The following is a 12882-nucleotide window of genomic DNA, read 5'->3' as shown; positions in this document are numbered from 1 at the left end:
GTCCAACTCTTTGCAACCCCATGAACCGCAGCACGCCAGGCCTCCCTGTCCGTCACCAACTCCTGGAGTCCATCCAAACCCACGTCCATTGAGTCGGTGATGCCATCCAACCATCTCATCCTCTGTCGTCCCCTTCTCCTCCTGCCCTCAATCTTTCCCAGCATCAGGGTCTTTTCAAATGAGTCAATTCTTTGCATCAGGTGGCCAAAGTATTGGAGTTCCAGCTTCAACATGAGTCTTTCCAATGAACACCCAGGACTGATCTCCTTTAGGATGGACTGGTTGGATCTCCTTGCAGTCCAAGGGACTCTCAAGAGTCTTCTTCAACACCACAGTTCAAAAGCATCAATTCTTCAGCGCTCAGCTTTCTTTATAGTCCAACTCTCACATCCATACATGACCACTGGAAAAACCATAGCCTTGACTAGACAGACCTTTGTTGGCAAAGTAATGTCTCTGCTTTTTAATATGCTGTCTAGGTTGGTCATAACTTTGCTTCCAAGGAATAAGTGTCTTTTAATTTCATGGCTGCAATCACCATCTGCAGTGATTTTGGAGCCCAGAAAAATAAAGTCAGCCACTGTTTCCACTGTTTCCCCATCTATTTGCCATGAAGTGATGGGACCGGATGCCATGATCTTCGTTTTCTGAATTTGAGCTTTAAGCCAACTTTTTCACTCTCCTCTTTCACTTTCATCAAGAGGCTCTTTAGTTCTTCTTCACTTTCTGCCATAAGGGTGGTGTCATCTGCATATCTGAGGTTACTGATATAAATAAAAATTTGATGAAGCTTTACTTACCTTTATATTGTCCACCCTAACCTCGTTCATCTAGGAAAAGTTAATGAATCCACTAAATTGGTTGCACAACCGCTACTGCACTGCACTTCAGGTAACCAGAGAATTTATATACTTCATTAATATTTCAAGTGGAACAGAACTGTACTCATTAGGAAACACTTTAATGCTTCTATCAGGAGGGTTAGAGAGGTTACTGGGAAGGAAGAGGCAATGAGGTTCCCAGGACCCTTCAACCCATTACCACTGTTTCCTGGGAGCCTGCACGCCCTTTCCCTGGGGCCAGATTTTCTCTGCTCCCCTCAGGACCATTCATTCTCTTGCAGCCTGTCCCCTTCTCTCCTAGGATAATTTATTTCAAACAGAACCTTCTCCAATCATCCCACTTGAGAAGGCCCGATGAGTGGGAGAGAGTAATCTCTGTCTTGAACTTTAACCCTCTCCCAGATAGAGAACACCTGAGGGCAAAACGTAGCACATCGTGAAACCGTCGGCAGTAGTTTGCTAAGGCTGCCGAGACCAAGTGCTGGAGACCCAGTGATTTACACAACAGAAACTCATTTTCCCGCAGCTCTGCAGGCTACCATTTAAGATTAAGATGTCAGCAGGGTTGGTTTCTTCTGAGGCCTCTCTCATTTGCTTGTAGATGGCTAACCTCTCCCTGTGTCTTCATGGGATCTTCCTTCCGTGCGTGTCTCTGTGCTAATCTCTTATAAGGAGACCCAGTTGGACTGAATTAGGGCCCACTCATAAGACGTCAGACACGACTGAGTGACTTCACTTTCACTTTTCACTTTCATGCATTGGAGAAGGAAATGGCAACCCACTCCAGTGTTCTTGCCTGGAGAATCCCAGGGACAGCAGAGCCTGGTGGGCTGCTGTCTATGGGGTCACAGAGTCGGACACGACTGAAGTGACTTAGCAGCAGCAGCAGCATAAGATGTCATGTGCACTTAATTACCTCTTTAAAGACCCGATTTCCAAATACAGTCACATTTTGAGGTACTCAAGTTTAGGACTTCAACATATGAAGGTGAGACAAAATTCAGCCTGTAAAAAATTAATGAAGAGAAATCTCAGTTAAGTAGAGTGGAGAGACCAGAAGGGGGAGCTCTCACGCCCTCAGATGAGCCCAATAGGAAGAAGAAAGACTTCTTCCCCGGTAAGAGCCCAGCGCATGACAGAACTCACCCGATGAAAAGCCATGGACTCTCTGCTTACTATGCCTGCTTGCCCCCGCACTTCTTCCCCCCTCTATAAGAGTTCTCTTCTCCATTTTTGTGGGGCACTTGCATGTGAGGCTCACCATGGTTGCACACTGTGAACTGCAACTCATTGTTAATACTAAGTAAGCCCATTTTTGCTGGAGAAATAACTAGCAGTCTATATGTTTTAGGTTAGTCCATAGCACCATTTATGTTTATTTTTTATAAAGGAATCAAATACAGTCATTTTTATGTTCTACAAAATAAATGCCAAAATACTAGCATTACGAACAACATCACAGCTATTCTCATAATATAATGAGTTCAGTTACTTAATTGTATTTTGGATAGATAGATTTTCCATTTTAGTGCCCCCCCACCCCCAGGAGAATCTTGAAGGCTACCAACTTTACTTTTTTTAAGAATTAGAAGGTCTTAGTTTTTTATTTTACTTAAAATAAAAAAAGTACTGTATACTTAACTGCTGCCCAACTGTTTCATCTTACCCTTGACTGGATGTCCTCAACACACACACAAAAAAATGCATGAAAAGCTGGTAAATGTTAATTAAAGGATTTCAGTAAAAGAGAAGAGAAAGACAAGAAATCTTTTATTTGGGATTCACTGGGCTGACTGAAAAGAAAAAAATCTGACAAGCCCTTTCTGTCTTTGGGAAGTTTAGCAAGAAGCAAGCCCAGCAGATGGGAATTAGCTCAGAGGAAAAACACAGGCTAAGAACAGTAGCAATGGGACATGAACTCGAGCTAAGCTCTGGTCTGATAAGGCCACTTCTCAGCCAGGAAGCTCCTGTGATTACAGATGGACTGGGTGTCTCCTGCCCTGGCCTGTGGTCCACAGACGGGCCTGTAGCACCAGACAGGGCTCTTCCTAGTCTGCATCCTGCAGCACCAGTCCACGAGCCTCTCCTCCTGCCTCTTACCTCTCTGTGGAGCTGTGAACACTCCCCAGCTTCTGCCTCTGAGCTTCCCATTTAACATTTATTTCAGGAGGCTGCTGTGGGTGGGGGCCAGTGCCCTTGTTTCCAATTGGTTGACTGATTTATCAAACTTTCTAGACTCCCCACTCTATTCTTTGGCCGACTCCTTTTCAGCTCTCTGAATCTGTACTTCATTCTAGAGATGTGGTTGTTCATCAAGATGATCTCTATGATTCCTCTTCACCCTAATGTTATATGAATCTATTCTTCAATTTCACACTTTCATGCAGATTAAAAAAAAAAAAAACTCCCATGTACAATTACAAAAGAAACTCAATATAGATGCCGTTGCCTAACAGATAGGAGGAGAAAAGTACCACCTTTCTTCTTTAAGCTTATTGTAGGTAGAAAATTTAAGCATATCTCACGATTACCTGTGGGTCTTCAACTTGCTCCTTTGTTCTGCCTTGGGCCACTCATTTATAGAGGCAACTCTGAGTGAGTTCACTGCTGGAACTACGTGTAACCTGAAACATTCTCCTTCAGTGACACTGGCAGGTTCACCACTAATTATCCAGCTAACTCAGTTCAGTTCACTCGCTCAGTCATGTCAGACTCTTTGCAACCCCATGGACAGCAGCACGCCAGACCTCCCTGTCCTTCACCATCTCCTGGAGCTTGCTCAAACTCATGTCCATTGAATTGGTGATGCTGTCCAACCATCTCATCCTTTGTTGTCCCCTTCTCCTCCTGTCTTCAATCTTTCCCAGCATCAGGTTTTTTTCCAATGAGTCGGCTCTTCTCATCAGGTGCCCAAAGTATTAAAGCTTCTTCAGCTTCATCATCAGTTCCTCCAATGAATATTTCCTTTGATTGATTGGTTTGATCTCCTTTAGGATTGACTGGTTTGATCTCCTTGCAGTCCAAGGGACTCTCAAGAGTCTTCTCCAGAACCACAGATCAAAACCATCAATTCTTTGGCACTCAGCCTTCTTTATGGTCCAACTCTCACATCCATATGTGAGAAAAACCATAGCTTTGACTATACGGACCTTAGTTGGCAAAGTGATGTCTCTGCTTTTTAATATCCTGTCTAAGTTTGTCGTCGGGCTAACACACATATAATTCTGAAAAATGTCATCTAAAAAATTCAAAATGACTATCTGTGAGATGGCATTATCAGCAATGCTTTGTTTTTCAAAATTAGAATTGCTAATAAATTATTTTCTAATGCTTTTTTGTATGAAATTAAAAAGACGCTTACTCCTTGGAAGGAAAGTCATAACCAATCTAGATAGCATATTTCCAAAGCAGAGACACTACTTTGCTAACAAAGGTCCGGCTAGTCAAGGCTATGGTTTTTCCAGTAGTCATGTATGGATGTGAGAGTTGGACTGCGAAGAAAGCTGAGCGCTGAAGAATTGATGCTTTTGAACTGTGGTGTTGAAGAAGACTCTTGAGAGTCCCTTGGACTGCAAGGAGATCCAACCAGTCCATTCTGAAGGAGATCAATCCTGGGTGTTCTTTGGAAGGAATGATGCTAAAGCTGAGACTCCAGTACTTTGGCCACCTCATGCAAAGAGTTGACTCATTGGAAAAGACTCTGATACGGGGAGGGATTGGGGGCAGGAGGAGAAGGGGACGACAGAGGATGAGATGGCTGGATGGCATCACCGACTCGATGGACATGAGTTTGAGTGAACTCCAGGAGTTGGTGATGGACAGGGAGGCCTGGCGTGCTGCAATTCATGGGGTCGCAGAGAGTCGGACACGACTGAGTGACTGAACTGAACTGAATTGATGCATATTTTCTTAAGATAGTCACATTTGCAAAATGGCTTTGTACTGTTTTCTCTTTGCGCCCACTCGTGGCCCACACATGCCTGGCCTCCTCCTCCTTGCTGACTCACAGGCTCAGCCTCTGCCCACACTCACACTCAGTGACCTGGCACCCACTGTCCAGCTCTCCTGTGTTCTCCTACAAATCCGCCCACGCACCTGCTCTCCTTCACATTGGTAGACACATTCATGCTTCCACTGCTCAGCAGCCAAAGCACAAGCATGGCTTAAGGGAGGGGAAGAATAATGTTTCCAATGATCATCACGTTTTATTTAATTAGCAAGCTCTATCCACACATGAATAGTTGACAAACAGTTCTTTGATTCTTAAACTACTCCTCCAAAACCCCCTCATACACAATAATTGGGTTTTTTTATTAAAAAAAAACCCTACCAAAATATATGTGTATGTTCATGTTGCAATTTTTTTCAGTGACAATAACTGTCCTTATCTTTTGTCCACACTGAAATATTTCACTCACATCTTGAAGTGAATGGGTATACCAATGAGACAGTGGCTTGTCAGGATGGTTATTTGTAATGCCAGTACCTGAGCTAAAGCTGGAATCAACAGGCTGCCTGACAAGATTAATTGGCGGTGGATGACGCCAGAGCAACTCCAGAGCCAACGCCAGAAACAAGGGTCAGCCCACTCATTAAAAACCTGCCAAGGCATACTCTTGGGGAGGCAGGCCCCAGTGGAGGTGAGGAGGCCAGCCTTTACTCCCTGTGTGTATTTATAAGGCTACTAGAAAGGCCTTCCTCAAATCATCCTCAACCCGATGTTGCCATGTCTACAATCCCAGCATTAGAGAGTCATTCCTGAACCTTCTCAGTATTTAAAGTATGAAGAATTAGAAAGAGGCCGTTGGAGTTTCTTCCCATTTGTGGTAACTACTTTTATCTTTCCAAGGAGCTCAGATTATATGCCACATGGTGTGAACAGAATCTATTCTGCAATATTACAAATCCACTCTTTAATAGGAAATATGAGCATTAGGGTGGAGTTTAAGAAGCACACAATTGAATTTGTGTTGATATTTTTTGGTTTTGGTTTGTTGTTTGGCTATCTCTATATTAAGTTGAAGTGCACTCCTTGAAGGAAGGCTAGGACCATTTCTCTTTCTTATTTATATTTCTGAGCTGTTGTTCAGTCACTAAGCCATGTCTGACTTTTTGCGACCCCATGGACTGCAACATGCCAGGCTTCCCTGTCCTTCACTATCTCCCTGGGTTTGCTCAAACTCATGTCTATTGAATCAGTGATGCCATCCAACCATCTCAACCTCTTTTGCCTCCTTCTCCTCTTGCCCTCAGTCTGTCCCAGCATCAGGGTCTTTTCCAATGAGTTGGTTCTTTGCATCAGGTGGCCAAAGTACCATGCCTAATAAGGCTGGAAAATTGCTGCCTATCCCTGGTAATTTCTCTTATCAATACTAAACCTTTAGGGCCAATTTTATTTTACTTTTCATCCACCATTATTTTACTCTTTATGTTGAATATAACTACTTTTTTCCTTTAAATTTCCACAATGTTGGGTCTACTGTCTAACATATCTAATCACTTTCTCTCTTGTATCATATTTAGTCTTAGAGCTCATCATGGCTCATAAGGACTTTTAAGTTAATCTCTATATGATTTATACATCCTATGCAAAGATCCCTACATAAAAAAAACTCCTCACCTAGAAAGACGCAAGCAAAGTATGAAAAGCAAGAAATAAATGTCTCCTGGGCCACCCCACAGTGACAGTGGGGGTCTGACCGCCACGACGCTGTTTCCAGCTGTGAGGTTCCAGCTAAAGATGGTAAAAGGAACACAGCACATTATCTCTTCTCAGCAGAAATCAGAAGAGGGGTTATAAATAGATGCAAGATTTCAATAAATATTTGGTGGAAAGAGAATGGAGGAAATTTAACTGGCCCAATGGGAAAGGAAGTCACAATCTAAAGTATGTGTACTTGGGGATGCTGAAGATAAGCAAGATATTTCACCATGAAGAACCTGAAAGAGGCTCAGGACTTGGAGTCACCACATTTGGCAGAAAGTAAAGGGTAAGGTGTGGGATGTAAAGCAAAAGTTGAAACCTTATATATGGGTCAGTCACCTACTCTTACAACCCCAGGCACAGAAAATCAGGAGCCAAGCTACTCCTTCCTTCTTCAAGGAGGAAAGTGAAGTCACTCAGTTGTGTCCCATTCTTGGCAACCCCACAGGCTCCTCTGTCCATGGAGTTTTCCAGGCAAGAATACTGGAGTGGGTTGCCATTGCCTTCTCCAGGAGATCTTCCCGACCCAGAAACTGAACCCAGGTCTCTGGCACTGTAGACAGACGCTTTACCATCTGAGCCACCAGGGAAGTTGAGGAGCAGGAGGGATTTATTTCCTGGAGACACTCAGTAGGAAAGGCCTGGGCATCAGAGAAATCAGGTCTCTAGAAGACATGGGTAAGGCATGGGTATATAAACAGCCAAGTGAACTGGAGGCCTGCACTGGGAATGGCTGGATCACCTGTCCCTCTCCACTGCCGTATCATCAAAGCACTGTTAATCAGGAAACCAACCCTGAGGCCAGGCTTCTTCAAACTGTGGGTTAGGAAATCAGTTATGATGAGTGGATTAGGAAATCAGTTTAATGGGTCATAATAAACACTGTCATTGGTTGGGCTCCCCACGAAGCAGATTCTGAGACAGACTGAGAGTTTAGAATATTCATTGTATGCTAAGTCATTTCGATCAAGTCCCACTCTTTGCAACCCTACGGACTGTAGCCCATCAGGCTCCTCTGTCCATGGGATTCTCCAGGCAAGAATACAGGAGTCTGTTGCCATACCCTCCTCCAGGGGATCTTCCTGACCCAGGTATGGAACCTGGGTCTCTTACATGTTTCCTGCATTGGCAAGCAGGTTTTTTACTACTATTGACACCTGGGAAGCCCAAGAATATTCATCAGGGAGAGACTCTGGGATCAGAACTTGTAGAAGGAAACAAGAACGAGACAAAAGGGAAAGTAGCGTGATTCAAGGTCCAGTGACTACTTCAGCCAAGCCCACAGGGGACACAGAAGCTAGAACAGCTCCTCAGAATTGTCCCTAGTCAGGCCGAAGTGGCCAGCCTTTATCCCCTTTATCCTTGATTGGGAGACTAGGTCTTTAAAGAGGCGAGTAAGTTCAACTGAGGCCCTCAGGGCAGAGCCCTAATTCCATGTGACTGGCGTCCTTACAAGAAGAGAAGGAAACATCCGGGGGTTGCTCAGAGAAGAGGCCGCGTGAGGCCACAGTGAGAAAGCGGCCATCTGCAAGCTAAGGACAGAGGCCTCAGGAGACAAGATCCCACATGCAGTGCGGTGTGTCCAAATAATAAAAGTAAGGAAAGGAATTCCGTGCTGGTCCAGTGGTTAAAGCTCCGTGTTTCCACTGCAGGGGCACGGATTCAATCCCCGATTGCGGTTCTGATATACCACATGTCACACTGTGCCGCCAAAAAGAGAAAACAAAATGCTCACATCTTCACCTTGGACTTTTAGCCCCTAGAAGGCCGAGAAAATAAATTTCTGTTGTTTAAGTCACCCAGTCTACAGTATTTTATTATGGTAGCCCTAGAAAATTAATATATTCCTCCCTTATTGGACGTATGACCTTGCGCATGTCAACTCTTTGAACTGAGGGAATCCCTGGAGGGGCTGACAGCTGAAGCCTGCCCACCAGCAGTCCTCAGCGACTGGGGCAACCAGGCTGTCACTGCAGAGGATATGACTGGTAAAACACAAGGTCTGTCACAAACATTCAAGAAAATAAAATTCAACAGACTAAACAGAAAACATCAGAGTGCATGTAGAAGAGATAAATATTGTTTCATGAAACTTTTCTGCATAAACATACATATATATATATACATATATATACGTATATACACACACACACACGGGCATGCCTTGTATAAATGTACATATATATGTGAACTAACATGATGAAAAATGATTTCTTTTTGTCAAAAATGTTTAAAAGTCACTTCCTGAGGCAAGAAATTACAGGAATGTTTTTCTGAAAAAAGCTAAACAGACCCAGAGAAGTCTTGAAGTCCTTTAATGGACCGGAACCTGGTGGTCTGGAGTCAACCGATAAGAAAGTAAAGCAGAGAGAAAGAGGCTGATATTCCTTGGTTTACACAGAAAGCCAATAAAGCCCCTGGCATGGGGCTTGCTCTGTTCACAGAGGCCTCAGGCGCCCTCTCGATGGGGTGAAGGTGCAGAGGACCTTCTAGAGAGGGTTTTAGAAGCCAGGGCAGGAAAGTGAACTCAGAGAGCCTGCAGAGAAATAGCCTGAGAGAGAGAGAGAAAGAAAGAGAAAGAAAGACACGGGGACCAGAGCTCTGATGGAGCGAAGGTGTTTTCATCAACATGGTGTGGGCATATATACTGTAGTTATTTTCAGCAAAGATAAAGATTAAAATTCCAGACTTGCAAACATAGGCGATCCATATTAAAGAGAGAGAGAGAGTTGTAAGTAATTACTTTTACCATATGGTTCACAAGAAGGAAGAGGGTACTTATCACCGTATAGAAAAACTAACGGAGGAAATGCCTGGATCCCTCAGCCCCGGGAGAGGCTTGCCTCTCCTCTTAATTCCTGAATATTCAGGAATTAATAAGGAACAGAGGATTCCTGACAGATCCAAAACAGTACACAGAAAGCCTCCTGTTAAATGCTTCCTGACAGAGAAAAAACAAAATGTTTTCTCTACCATCCAAAAGTGAACTGCTGCTGCTGCTGTTAAGTCATGTCCAACTCTGTGCGATCCCATAGACAGCAGCCCACCAGGCTCCACTGTCCCTGGGATTCTCCAGGCAAGAATACTAGAGTGGGCTGCCATTTTCTCCTCCAGTGCATGAAAGTGAAACATGAAAGTGAAGTCGGCTCAGTCGTGTCCGACTCCCAGCGACCGCATGGACTGTAGCCCACCAGGCTCCTCCATCCATGGGATTTCCCAGGCAAGAGTACTGGAGTGGGGTGCCATGGCCTTCTCCAAAAAGTGAACTATCACCCTATAAACCCCATCCACACACACAGAGTTCCTCATCAGAGCAATACTGAAGAATGTTCAAACTGCTGTAAAACTGTGCTCTTTTCACACACTAGCAAGGTTATGTTCAAAATCCTACAACCTAGGCTTCAACAGTACATGAACCGAGAACTTCCAGATGTACAAGCTGGATTTGGAAAAGGATTTGGAAAAGATCAAGTTGCCAACATTCAATGGATCATGGAGAAAGCAAGGGAATTCCAGAAAACCATAGACTTCTGCTTCATTGACTATGCTAAAGCCTTTGACTGTGTGGATCACAACGAACTGTGGAAAATTTTTAAAGAGATGGGGAATACCAGACCAGCTTAGCTGTCTCCTGAGAAACCTGTATGCAAGTCAAGAAGCAACAGTTAGAACCGGATTTAGAACAACAGACTGGTTCAAAATTGGGAAAGGAGTACTTCAAGGCTATATACTGCCACTCTGTTTATTTAACTTATATGCTGAGTACACCATACGAAATGCTAGGCTGGATGAATCACAAGCTGGAATCAAGATTGCCAGGAGAAATATTGACAACCTCAGATATGCAGATGATACCACTCTAATGGCAGAAAGTGAAGAGGAACTAAAGAGCCTCTTGAGGAGGGTGAAAGAGGAGAGTGAAAAAGCTGGCTTAAAACTCAACATTCAAAAAACTAACATCATGGCATTTGGTCTCATTGTGCCCGTGTGCTTAGTCGCTCAGTCACGTCCAACTGTTTGCGACCATTTGGCCTGTAGCCCACAAGGCTCCTCTGTCCATGGAATTTTTCAGGCAAGAATACTGGAGTGGGTTGCCATTTTCCTCCTGCAGGGGATCTTCCCAACCCAGGAATAGAACGTATGTCTCCTGTGCCTCCTGAATTGCAGGCAGATTCTTTACCCACTGAACCATCGGGGAAAAACCATTTGTCATGCCTTTTCATGGCAAATAGAAAAGTAAAAAGTGAAAGCAATGACAGAGTTTCTTTTCTCGGACTCCAAAATCACTGTGGACAGTGACTGCAACCATGAAATTAAAAGACATTTGCTCCTTGGAAGGAAAGTTATGACAAATCTAGACAGTGTATTGAAAAGCAGAGACATCACATTGCTGACAAAGGTCCTTATAATCAAAGCTATGGTTTTTCCAGTAGTCACGTATGGATGTGAGAGTTGGTCCATAAGGAAGGCTGAGTGCCAAAGAATTAATGCTTTCGAATTGTGGTGCTGGAGAAGCCTCTTGAGAGTCCTTTGGACTGCAAGGAGATCCAACCAGTCCATTCTAAAGGAGATCAACCCTGAGTATTCACTGGAAGAACGGATGCTGAAGCTGAAACTCCAATACTTTGGTCACTTGATGAGAAGAGCTGACTTTTTGGAAAAGACCCTGATGCTGGGAAAGATTGAAGGCAAAAGAAGGGGCCGGCAGAAGATGAGATGGGTCACCGACTCGATGGACATGAATTTGAGCAAGTTCCAAGAGACAGTGCAGGCCAGGGGAGCCTGGCATGCTGCAGTCCATGGGGTCACCAAGAGTCAGACACACTCATTATATAAACACTGAATAGTGATATAACTACACTGGGAGAATTAGAGGAGGGTATAAGAGGCCAAATCCACATCTTCCATGGAAAAGAGTCATAGATAACAGCCGGAACTTTGAAAAATCAAGAAACAGCATTAGAAATGTGGAGATAAATACCAGAAGAAACTGCTGACAGTGAGTGTGGTTGCTCTGGGGATGGAATTAGAACTAGAACTTGCAGACGATTCAGGGAAAGGTGATCTCTTTTTCTTTTAGGCATTGAAGAGAGATTTGGCTTTTTAAACTCTGTACGTTTAGATGAAAATAATATAAATAATTTCAGAAAGAAAAATAATATAGGAATATTATTTTTGAGTTATGGAGGCAACCATTTTAGAAAGCTCCAGGGAGTCACAGAGATGTAATGAATTCTTAGGGAATACAGTTAATAAGATTTTAACAAGTTTGGTGATGGATGGTAACTGGACTTACTGTAGCAATTATTTTGTAATGTACAAAGTATGAAATTATTATGTTGTATATCTGAAACTAATACTGTATGTTAAGTATAACTTAATAAATAAAAACTAAAGGGAAAGTCTGAAAGTTTTTTCCGGGGGACTGGGGGGGATGATAGAACTGGAGTTGATTTTCGCTATTAAAACAATTTGATTTTGTAGACTTGTGACAATATTACATTGAATAAAATTTTTAAATAAAAATAAAACAATTTATTTGCAGGAATGAATTCAGGCATGCAGACGCTTAGGAAGGGCTTTGATTTCTAAGCCTTGCTGCTTGCAGATTCCTCATCTTTGAAATCTTTCACATCTTCTTTACACAGTGTAAGCAGCTCATGAGAAAACATATCTGGAAGCTCCTGGTGGACTGAAAATGATCAATAAAGGTTCCCTTCTTTCCCCTCATAGATGAAGAACTCAGGCACTAGTGTTCAGGAGCATAAACTAACTCTTTGAAACGCCTCTTTGTTTGACTCACAAGGACCCTCCCAATACACTTTGGATATAAAAGGAATACCTAGCATGAACATATATAATGAAGTCATTAAAAAATATCCCATGTGAAATAAGAAGTACCCTTTGTGTAATCTGGCTAGCTTTGCAATGAATCTATTTTTTTCAACAATAAAGTGCAATACACACTTTACTTACATGACTTTTCTCAAGCCTTACTGATTTTTGAAAAAGTTCCAGATCCAAATTTTACCTAATAGTAATTAGAGCCAATTTATCCATTGTGGTTTCCCATTAAAGCTCAGCTTTAATGCTTAGGAAGGGGGGTTGAGAAATTGATCCCTGCATTGCTTAGGGTAGGCAGGCACCCTGAATTACTAGCCTTTGGACAAGAATAGCCTGTTTTATGCAGATCTGAATGCTGATTATAATTTTTCTTCGAGTGCCCTGTCATGAAAAAGGTTGGGAAGCATTTCCTTAACAGGTGCCATAAAAATCCATTGTAAGGACTGGCAGCTCTTTAAAGTCTGAAGAAAGTTGCTTCCAACCCTCTTACAC

Source organism: Bubalus bubalis, chromosome 2 (assembly GCF_019923935.1).
Source record: "Bubalus bubalis isolate 160015118507 breed Murrah chromosome 2, NDDB_SH_1, whole genome shotgun sequence".
NCBI lineage: Eukaryota > Metazoa > Chordata > Mammalia > Artiodactyla > Bovidae > Bubalus > Bubalus bubalis.
This window is presented reverse-complemented; position numbering follows the sequence as displayed.